At 41.9% G+C, this 9,133-nt stretch overlaps 1 pseudogene; it reads left to right on the top strand.

Annotated features, from left to right (window-relative positions):
• Positions 1–4,396: 4,396 nt before the first annotated feature.
• LOC126000390 (uncharacterized) lies at positions 4,397–4,512 on the top strand (annotated as a pseudogene).
• Positions 4,513–9,133: the final 4,621 nt, after the last annotated feature.

The raw sequence follows: 9,133 nt of genomic DNA, 5'->3' as shown, positions 1-9,133 counted from the left end.
GGTCCACAGAACTGAGTTTACAATAGTGGTGGAAGAGGGTGTGTTTAAACAGGAGAGACCTTTGGTACCTTGCTGGAAAGAAGCAGGCTTTCTAGTGATGGGTTCAGTGTTGGAATGATGGATGCACAAACCATCGTTAACACTATTGTACATCACAGTGCTTTGATAAAATTTTTTGTAACAAGTAGTATCTGCCTTCTAAGCATGACATTGTCAATCAAATCATAGTGCCACACAAATACACACACACAAACACACTCCTCTGTCTGAGCCTTCCATGCCCAACAGAGTGCAATCTCCAACACACAGGTAGGTATGAACATGCACCACAGCTAAAAAGTATGTGATCCCCCCAACCAAGTGTGTGAAGGGGCCTGCCACCCGTCCCCCTGTTTTCACAATAGTAACCAAAGAAAGAGCAGGAACAGAAGGGAAGAGTAGATATTTTCTACTAGGATGCATGTATGCCACCAGATTGACTCACTTCACTTTTCCCCCACATCAAAGGACTTATAGCTACAGAGAATCTTATGTCTGGAACAATAAATATATGATCTTGAAGGGTTACCAATTTATAGGCACAATGTATTTTCTCACAGTTCAGCAGTTTGGTCTTTCCAACCAGCCTTATTTTTGGAATTTTGTTTATCCTGGGTTTGGTGTCACACCTGGTGGTGTTCAGGGTTTACTCCTGACTTTACACTCAGGAGTCACGCCTGGTGGGTTCAGGAGACCACGTGGGATGGTGGGGATCAAACCCCAGTTGACTGCATGCAAGGCAAGTGCTTTAACCTCTGTGTTATTTCTCCAGTCTAGGGCTTAAATTCTGTAATGTAACTCCTGTGAAAATTAAATTTTTTTAAAAAAATCAGTGAGTCTCACAAACACATACTCACGTGCGCGCAAACACACACACACACACACACACACACACACAAACTCACAATACCAGCAGGCACATACTATCCACAGTACTGCAATTTACTCAACAGCTTTGTCAAAGTTATTTGTGAAGAAAACTAAATTATTAGTTATCTTGGACTTTTTCAAAGAAGTTTTTTTGCTAGTTGATGCGGAAGACAGAGTATGTGACATAGCCAGATGAGTGTAATACAAGGATAATCTTGTTTACAATAAATAAATTACCTGAATTTTTTTTAAAGTACACTCAGGGGCCTGAGCGATAGTATAATGGTTAAGGAGTCTGTCTTGCATGCACTGACCCAGGTTCAATTCCCGGAACCTCACATGGTTCCCTCAGCACTGCCAGGAGTGATTCCTAAGTGCAGGGCCAGCAGTAACCCATGAGCAAGACCAGTGTGACCCAAAATTAAAAAAATAAAAACATACTCAGAGGTACCCGCAATTAGACAACTTGAGGAACCAACTTGCATCTCCAAGAGCAATGAGCCATGAGGCTGCTTCCCTTTGCAGGTTCTCTTTGCCCAGTCACAGCTGAATGCTGCAAGAATGCTGTAAACATTAGAGAATGCCATAAGCCAACAAATGAGAAGCGACCACATGCCAACTCCCAGAGTCCTCCATTGAATTTTGGGGTTACAACAGCCCCCAAAGATCTAGATAAGTGGCCTCCAGCCTCTGCTCTAAAAGAAAGCTGTGCATGCTTTGCCATGAGCCTGCACTTTCCAAATTGTGTTTTACTGCTCTTGTCTCCAAATAAACCCATTTTGTTGGATTTTGTTGGTGCGATAACTGGTTGCTATTTGTTTGGGGTTAACCTCGAAGGGTCGCCTTCCTGGGTTTCTAAGTAGCACAAGAGTGAAGCTGCAACTGAGGAAGAAAATAATCACAAGTGAAGCAAATAAATAAAAACATGAATATACGTAGAAGGTTTGTCATGTTGTCCCTCCACATGACATTCCAAGGTACACACGATTTTAACTTTGAGCCTGCTCTGTCTGCCTGAGTTGAACTCAGTTGAAACTGGGCTGTTTCTCTAAGATCTGGAAGATATCCAGTCCATAATGGACAGTTCCAAAATTGCCAGCTTAGATTCCATGGCTCCAAAGTGAACCAGGGAAAATGAAATGTGCAATTTCCACCACACCTCTACCCAGAGGAGCCTATGAAGCACTGGAGACTCCCTCCTGTTTCACTGAACTCACTAATTATCCAAGGAAGCCCCTGACTTAGGCTTCACTGGGCCAGGATTCCGTGTTGGAAAATTTAGTCTCATTTAAAAAAATAATAAAATGGAAGCATTTTTTTTAATGTAAGTGGCTTGAGACTTTGGATGTCCCAGCTTTTGGGGGGGGCACACCTGGCAGCGTTCAGGGGTTACTCCTGGTTCTGCACTCAGAAATCACTCTCCTGGCAGACTAAGGGGACCATATGGGATGTTGGTAATCGAACCCAGCTCCATCCTGGGTTGGCCACGTGCAAGGCAAACGTCCTACCGCTGTGCTATCTCTCCAGCCAGGGTGTCCCAGTTTTGCAAGACACCAACCAGAAATTAAGGTTTTCTTGTTCGTAGACAGGTCACGATTCATTTTCTTTCTCTCTCTTTTTCTCACTTTCAAAAGTTCATTATTACACTACTACACAACAAAAGGCCAGCATTAGTGTCTATGTCTACTCTCTGGAGGAAACCTAAAGCAGATATGATTTTGACTTTGGCCACATAAAGAGTAAAGAAGCAAAACAAATGCAGAATACTGGCCTTGTGCTAGGTATTCTAGAAGCAGCAGTGCTCTGAGCAATGGGGATGACCCACTCTGCACCTTCTCCCGCAACTGCTGTTTATAGAATTTGCATTTATCAGAAAATTCCTGTTTTTACTCTATGTTCAGGCTATTGTAAGGGAATTGCGTGATTTGGAGGGGGCTTGCGAATGCTACAAAATTTTCCATATAAAGGAATAATAAGTACCTCTTTGCTTTATATTATTTCACCTCACAAAATGTTTCCTGGTAACACTCTATTTTTGGATAATGGGGAAAGCTGTATTTTGTTCATCAATAAAGATAGAAGTAACATTATATATACACGATTACTAAGAATGCATTCTAGAACCAGAGTATTTGCTCACTGGCCCAAACGCATGCTTTGCAGGTAGGAGCCCCAGGCTCAACCCTTAGCTCCATATGAGCCCCTAAATTGTGCTGAGATTAACCCCCAGTAAAACCAGATATGCCTCTCCCACCAAAAAAAATCCCCATATAATATACATAAGTATATAATTGGGAGTCTTACTTAAAGAACAGTAGTTCGAATTAAAATGTGATGTTGAGATCAAAGACCCAGATAACTCCCTAAATTTTAAACAAATGCAGATGAATATTAAACCGAATCTCCAAGTTAAGAAATACCATTTACGTAGCCACTTAAAGGCTTTGCTGCTCCACAATTATGGTTTGCCTTTGTTAATTGACATTTTAAGACTACTTTGATGGGGTCATTAGTATTAAGGGCTCCCCACCCACAGGTTTCCAAAACTGCTATCATTCTGTTTTAGATTAGAAAAGAATTGTACAAATATTCAATCGCTTATTATCAAGGAATAAGTAATCAGGCATCAGGAGGGCTATGAGAAAGGCTTTGAGTGCAATTTACGAATTTAATAAATTCCCAACAATATAGCATGACTGCATCTCCCACTGTTCCTGCAACAGCTAAAAGCTTTATTATTATTATTACTATTATTATAGAACACCTTCACACACATGTCAAAATCGCATGATTTTAGCCAATTCGAACCTAGACTGAAGCAAATTGCTCTTGAACAAGTTCACATGGGTGTGCAGCTTCTCTGGGTTCCACAGGAAGCTTCAGACACATGTTATCACTAACCCTGTAAGACACCAGGCTCGTCTCCAACCCCAGCATTCTGGACTCCACAATTATTCGAGTGAAAATTTCTTCCTATCTGCCCTTCACATCAGAATGAATTCTCTGAGCACAGGGTTCAAAGCCACTATTTAGCAGGCTTGTAGACTGCAAAGCTGACGTAGAACCTGTTGGAGGAAGTGAATGACCCATGTGTCTTTCTTTCAAAGTTGCTTTTTCTGAACTAGGCGATGGTTCAAAGGGCTGGAGCTTAGGCTTTGTACATCCAGGATGCCTGGCCTGATTCTCAGTAGCACATGGTCCCTCAAGCACCCCAGCCCTGAGTCCGTTGAACAAGGCAGCTGTACACTCACTTGACTCAGAATTGTCATAAACCTTCCTTTTATAAAAAGCACTCTGTTGGGCTAGAGAGATAGCACAGTGGTAAGGCGTTTGCCTTGCAAGCAGCTGATCCAGGAAGGACTGTGGTTTGAATCCTGGCATCCCATATGGTCCCCCATGCTTGCCAGGAGCAATTTCTGAGTGCAGAGCCAGGAATAACCCCTGAGCACCATGGGTGTGACCCAAAAACAAACAAAAGAAACCCCAACCTCTGTGAAGCACAATGGGGTGGAGGCCACACTAAAATGAGGTATGCCTCAGAGAAGATTAGCATGGCCCCTGAGCAAGGATGACAAGCAAATTTGTGAAGCATTCCATATTTTTTAAAAAAATTAGGTATGCCTGTCCTAAATGTATACTGTTAAAATCTATTACTGAATTTAATTTTACCTCTATGTTTTCACTGTCTAATGTGGCTACTGGGCATTTTTAAATGAACCACATTGCTAGCATTTTCTTTATTGTAGAGGGTACTGCACCAGAGAGCAGCTGGTGTAGTAAATGGAAGAAAAAAGGGCCCCTCAGTTCCCTAAAACCTGGGATCGAGACTGGGCTTTCTCATCACCAAAAGCTCTCTTTCTCTTAAGAAGACTACTCTGGCAAAAACCAAATTGCTAACTACAGAAGACTGACTTTGACAACCATGACTGGGCAGAACTTATCCTGGGACCAATAAGAAAGTCTCTAGCATAGGCGTCAGCCTAGGATTTGTACAATAATCAAGATCTCTAATTCCAGAGGTCTCACTTTGAAAACTGTGCCTGAGCATATCTTCTGGAACATAATGAGACTCTATCCTAGGCTTCGTCCTAGGATATGTGAAAAACCAAGACCACCAATTATAGAAGACTGATTACAACAACAGTGATGGAACAGAACTGCTAGAACCATAAAGAAAGACTCTATATTAGGCTTCATCCTATGACTTGTGCAAATGCCAAAATATCTAGTTAGAGGCCTGATTCTATCATCCACAACTGAATGGAAAGTTTCCTGCACCATAAAATGTTCTTGGAGCATGTATGGAGCCTGTAGTTATTCCCATGACAGTATGGGTCAAAGGCAGAGAAATCTTGTATCTCTTAGGCCAAGGGAATTCCTTTGCTAATTTCCCAAATAGTTACTGTGCCTATGCAAAAAAAAACAAAAACAAAAACCACCTTGCCACACCAGTCCACCCTCCTTCCTTTTCATTCCTTCCTTTTTTCTTTTCTTTTCTTATTTTTTCTTTTGTTCCCATGGTTATTGTTTGGTTGTTGTATTTGTTGCTGGGGTGCTATTTTGTAGATGCTGGTTTTGGTTTTTTGTTTGATTTTTTTTTGTTTTGTCTATTTTGTTGTTTGTTTTTGGTTTTGGGTTTTTTTGTTATGCTTTTCTTCTTTTTTCCCTTTCTTCTTTTTAAATTGATATAACTTCTAGACAGACTCCTCCTGATGTTTGTTTGTTTTCTTTTTGTTTTTTCTTCTTTTTTCCAAACAGAACCACATACCTTGAAATATGTTGTTCTGCCTCATAAGTTGAGGGGGAAAAATGATACCAAACAGTCATATGAACATTGAGTAGAAATAAAAAATGATCAGACTTAAATACCAAACCCAAAGTCAAAGACAACAGAATCGATACCTAATCTTTAACAAGCTATACACAGAGAGGACCAGTTGTCCTAGCAGTCTAAAGGGCAAAGGAAGGGGATGCTGGGAATGGGGTGGAGCAAGGACAACGCTGGTGGTGGGAATACCTCTGATTCAATGTCACTATGTACCTTAAATATTACTGTGAAAGATTAGTAATTCATGTTGGTCACAATAAAAATTATTTTAAAAAAAGACTATTCTGGTACACAGATTATTGGGCTGATATCACCAGGGCTTTTTTTTTTCATTTTGGAGTGGATGTGGGCACTTTCCCCCATACCTTCCGTCTTCCAGGAAAGCCTGACAGCTATAACTACACCCACAAACACAGTCGCCATGTTTGAACCTGACCTGCTCCATAGTCATTCTTTTCTTGAACACGAATGTAAACTGTGAGCCAGAGAGATAGTATGGTGGTAAAGCGTTTGCTTTGCATGCAGAAGGACAGTGGTTCGAATCCTGGCATCCCATATGGCCATTCAAGCCTGCCAGGAGAGATTTCTGAGTGTAAAGCCAGGAGTAAACCCTGAGCGCTGTCGGGTGTGATCCAAAACGAGAGAGAGAGAGAGAGAGAGAGAGAGAGAGAGAGAGAGAGAGAGAGAGAGAGAGAGAGAGAGAGAGATTATGGCTATAACGGCCCACATAGCACAAAACTGGCCATCCCAGGAGGGGAGGGTGGGATGAGACTGAAGCTATGCTTGCTGCTTCCATCACCCAGAATCACTGTTGGCCTGCTTCATCACTGACCCTCTACTATTCCTTGTGGAATGCTAATCTGACCACACTCCAGGTACACCCATAACAAACTCAGTTGCCATGTTTGAACTGGGCCTTCTTCCAGGAGACCCTAAAATTTGTAGTATTGTAGCTTTGAATTTCTGGGCAACTTCATTTGTTTGATGCTGTTATCCCTAATGGAGCATCACAATTTTACATACTAGACATATAACAATAAGAGTTTACTAACCTTCTTCCATTATATTAATGACTTCATTGGTAATACAATAATTTCACAAATGAGATTGATACTGTACTTCTTTTTACTTTCTTTTTTCTCTTCTCTCTCATTTTTTATTTCCTGTTTCAATAACTTTAGTTTCACTTATCTAAAAACAAATATAATATGATCAGTATGTGGTGCATTTTCTTTAAATAATTTTTTGAGGGCCCGGAGAGATAGCACAGCGGCGTTTGCCTTGCAAGCAGCCGATCCAGGACCAAAGGTGGTTGGTTCGAATCCTGGTGTCCCATATGGTCCCCCGTGCCTGCCAGGAGCTATTTCTGAGCAGACAGCCAGGAGTAACCCCTGAGCACCGCCGGGTGTGGCCCAAAAACCAAAAACAAACAAACAAAAAAAAAAAACAGAAAGCCACGGGAGCCCAAAGATTGAGTAAGATGAATTAAAAATGGCCAGCTGACGGAGAGATAGCACAGCGGCGTTTGCCTTGCAAGCAGCCGATCCAGGACCAAAGGTGGTTGGTTCGAATCCTGGTGTCCCATATGGTCCCCCGTGCCTGCCAGGAGCTATTTCTGAGCAGACAGCCAGGAGTAACCCCTGAGCACCGCCGGGTGTGGCCCAAAAACCGAAAAAAAAAAAAAAAAAAAAAAACAGAAAGCCACGGGAGCCCAAAGATTGAGTAAGACGAATTAAAAATGGCCAGCTGACGGAGAGATAGCACAGCGGCGTTTGCCTTGCAAGCAGCCGATCCAGGACCCAAGGTGGTTGGTTCGAATCCCTGTGTCCCATATGGTCCTCCGTGCCTGCCAGGAGCTATTTCTGAGCAGACAGCCAGGAGTAACTCCTGAGCAACGCCAGGTGTGGCCCAAAAACCAACCCTCCCCCCAAAAAAAAGACTTGAAAAAAGGTTTTCTTCTATTCTATCCTGTAGATCAGCAGCTGGCAAACTGTCAGACAATAAATGGTTTTAGGCTTTGTGGGCAATTTTTTCTTTCTAGGGCAATTCCTCAACTTTGTTGTTGCAAAACAAAAGCAGACACAGTCAATATGAAAGTGAATGTTTGTGGTTGTGTGCCAGTAAACTTTATTTACAAAAACAGGGAGGATTCAGTCCATTCACCAGGTCAGGCCTCCTGGTTGATATACCTGAGGACTTTTTAGAAGTTGAAGCAGTTCCCTTCCTCTTCCTTACACCTGGGTCCTGGGAGTCTCCACAAATTATTCTGCCATCTCTGTAGGCCCACATCCATAGTCTGCTCCCATCCATTGTCTGCTCCCATAACTATATTCATCATTGCTGTGGCCAGAACAGCTCTATTCATCACACTTCACATATTAGTACCTCTTGTGGTGAACCCACAGATTCAAGCAAAGCTTTGGTTGCCACTAAGACCTTCATACTATTAATATCATATTTCTAGTTCCATCCACCTATCTTACAGGACATCCCTCAGAAAAGCAGTGGTGGTGGGAAGAAATCAAAGAGTTTAAATCACAGCCAGAGAAGCAGGGCCAAGGTGTTACTGAGAGCAGCCCTGTAACCCATGCTAGGCCTCAGAATCATAAAGGAGAAACATCAAATGTCACTGGAAGAGGACCGGCAGGGAAGGAAAAGAGCAACCATTAGCCTAATACTTCAGAGAGCTCTCACAGAGCTAAATTGAAAAGATTTACTCTAGAAGTACAGCATATACAATGGGGAAGCACTGCAGAAGGCTACCAAGCTCAACAGATGGAGATAATTGCCCTAAAGGCTCTACTGGTATCAACCAGCTCTATAATCTCTCAGACAATGACGTTAGAGACATTTTGATGAAGATGTTTAAGAAAACCAATGAAATGATGGAACAGGAAATGTCAGAAAGTATGAGTCTGGAAGTAAGAAAAGTACCATGAGAAGTGACAGAACTACCACTCCTAGGGATATACCCTAGAAACACAAAAATACAATACAAAAATGCCCTCTGAACACCTAGGTTCATCTCAGCATTATTTACAATTGCCAGAATCTGGAAACAACCCAGGTGCCCAACAACAGATGAGTGACTAAAGAAACTAGTGGTACATTTATACAATGGAGTACTATGTAGCTGTTAGGAAAAAAAGTCATGGAATTTTCTTATATATGGATGAACATGGAGACTATTATGCTGAGTGAAATGAGTCAGAGGAAGAGGGATAGACATAGAATAGTCTCACTCATCTGTGGGACATAAGAAAAATAAAAGACAGTATGGCAAAAATATCCAGAGACAATTGAGATGAACACTGGGAGAAATGGCCCATAATCTGAAGCTTGCCACAAAGAGTGGTAAGTACAGTTTGAGCACTAATCATAATGACAACTACCATG

This window comes from Suncus etruscus, chromosome X, assembly GCF_024139225.1.
Source record: "Suncus etruscus isolate mSunEtr1 chromosome X, mSunEtr1.pri.cur, whole genome shotgun sequence".
NCBI classification, from domain to species: domain Eukaryota; kingdom Metazoa; phylum Chordata; class Mammalia; order Eulipotyphla; family Soricidae; genus Suncus; species Suncus etruscus.
The sequence above is the reverse complement of the archived record's forward strand: the minus strand, read 5'-3'. Positions and strand labels throughout refer to the sequence as shown.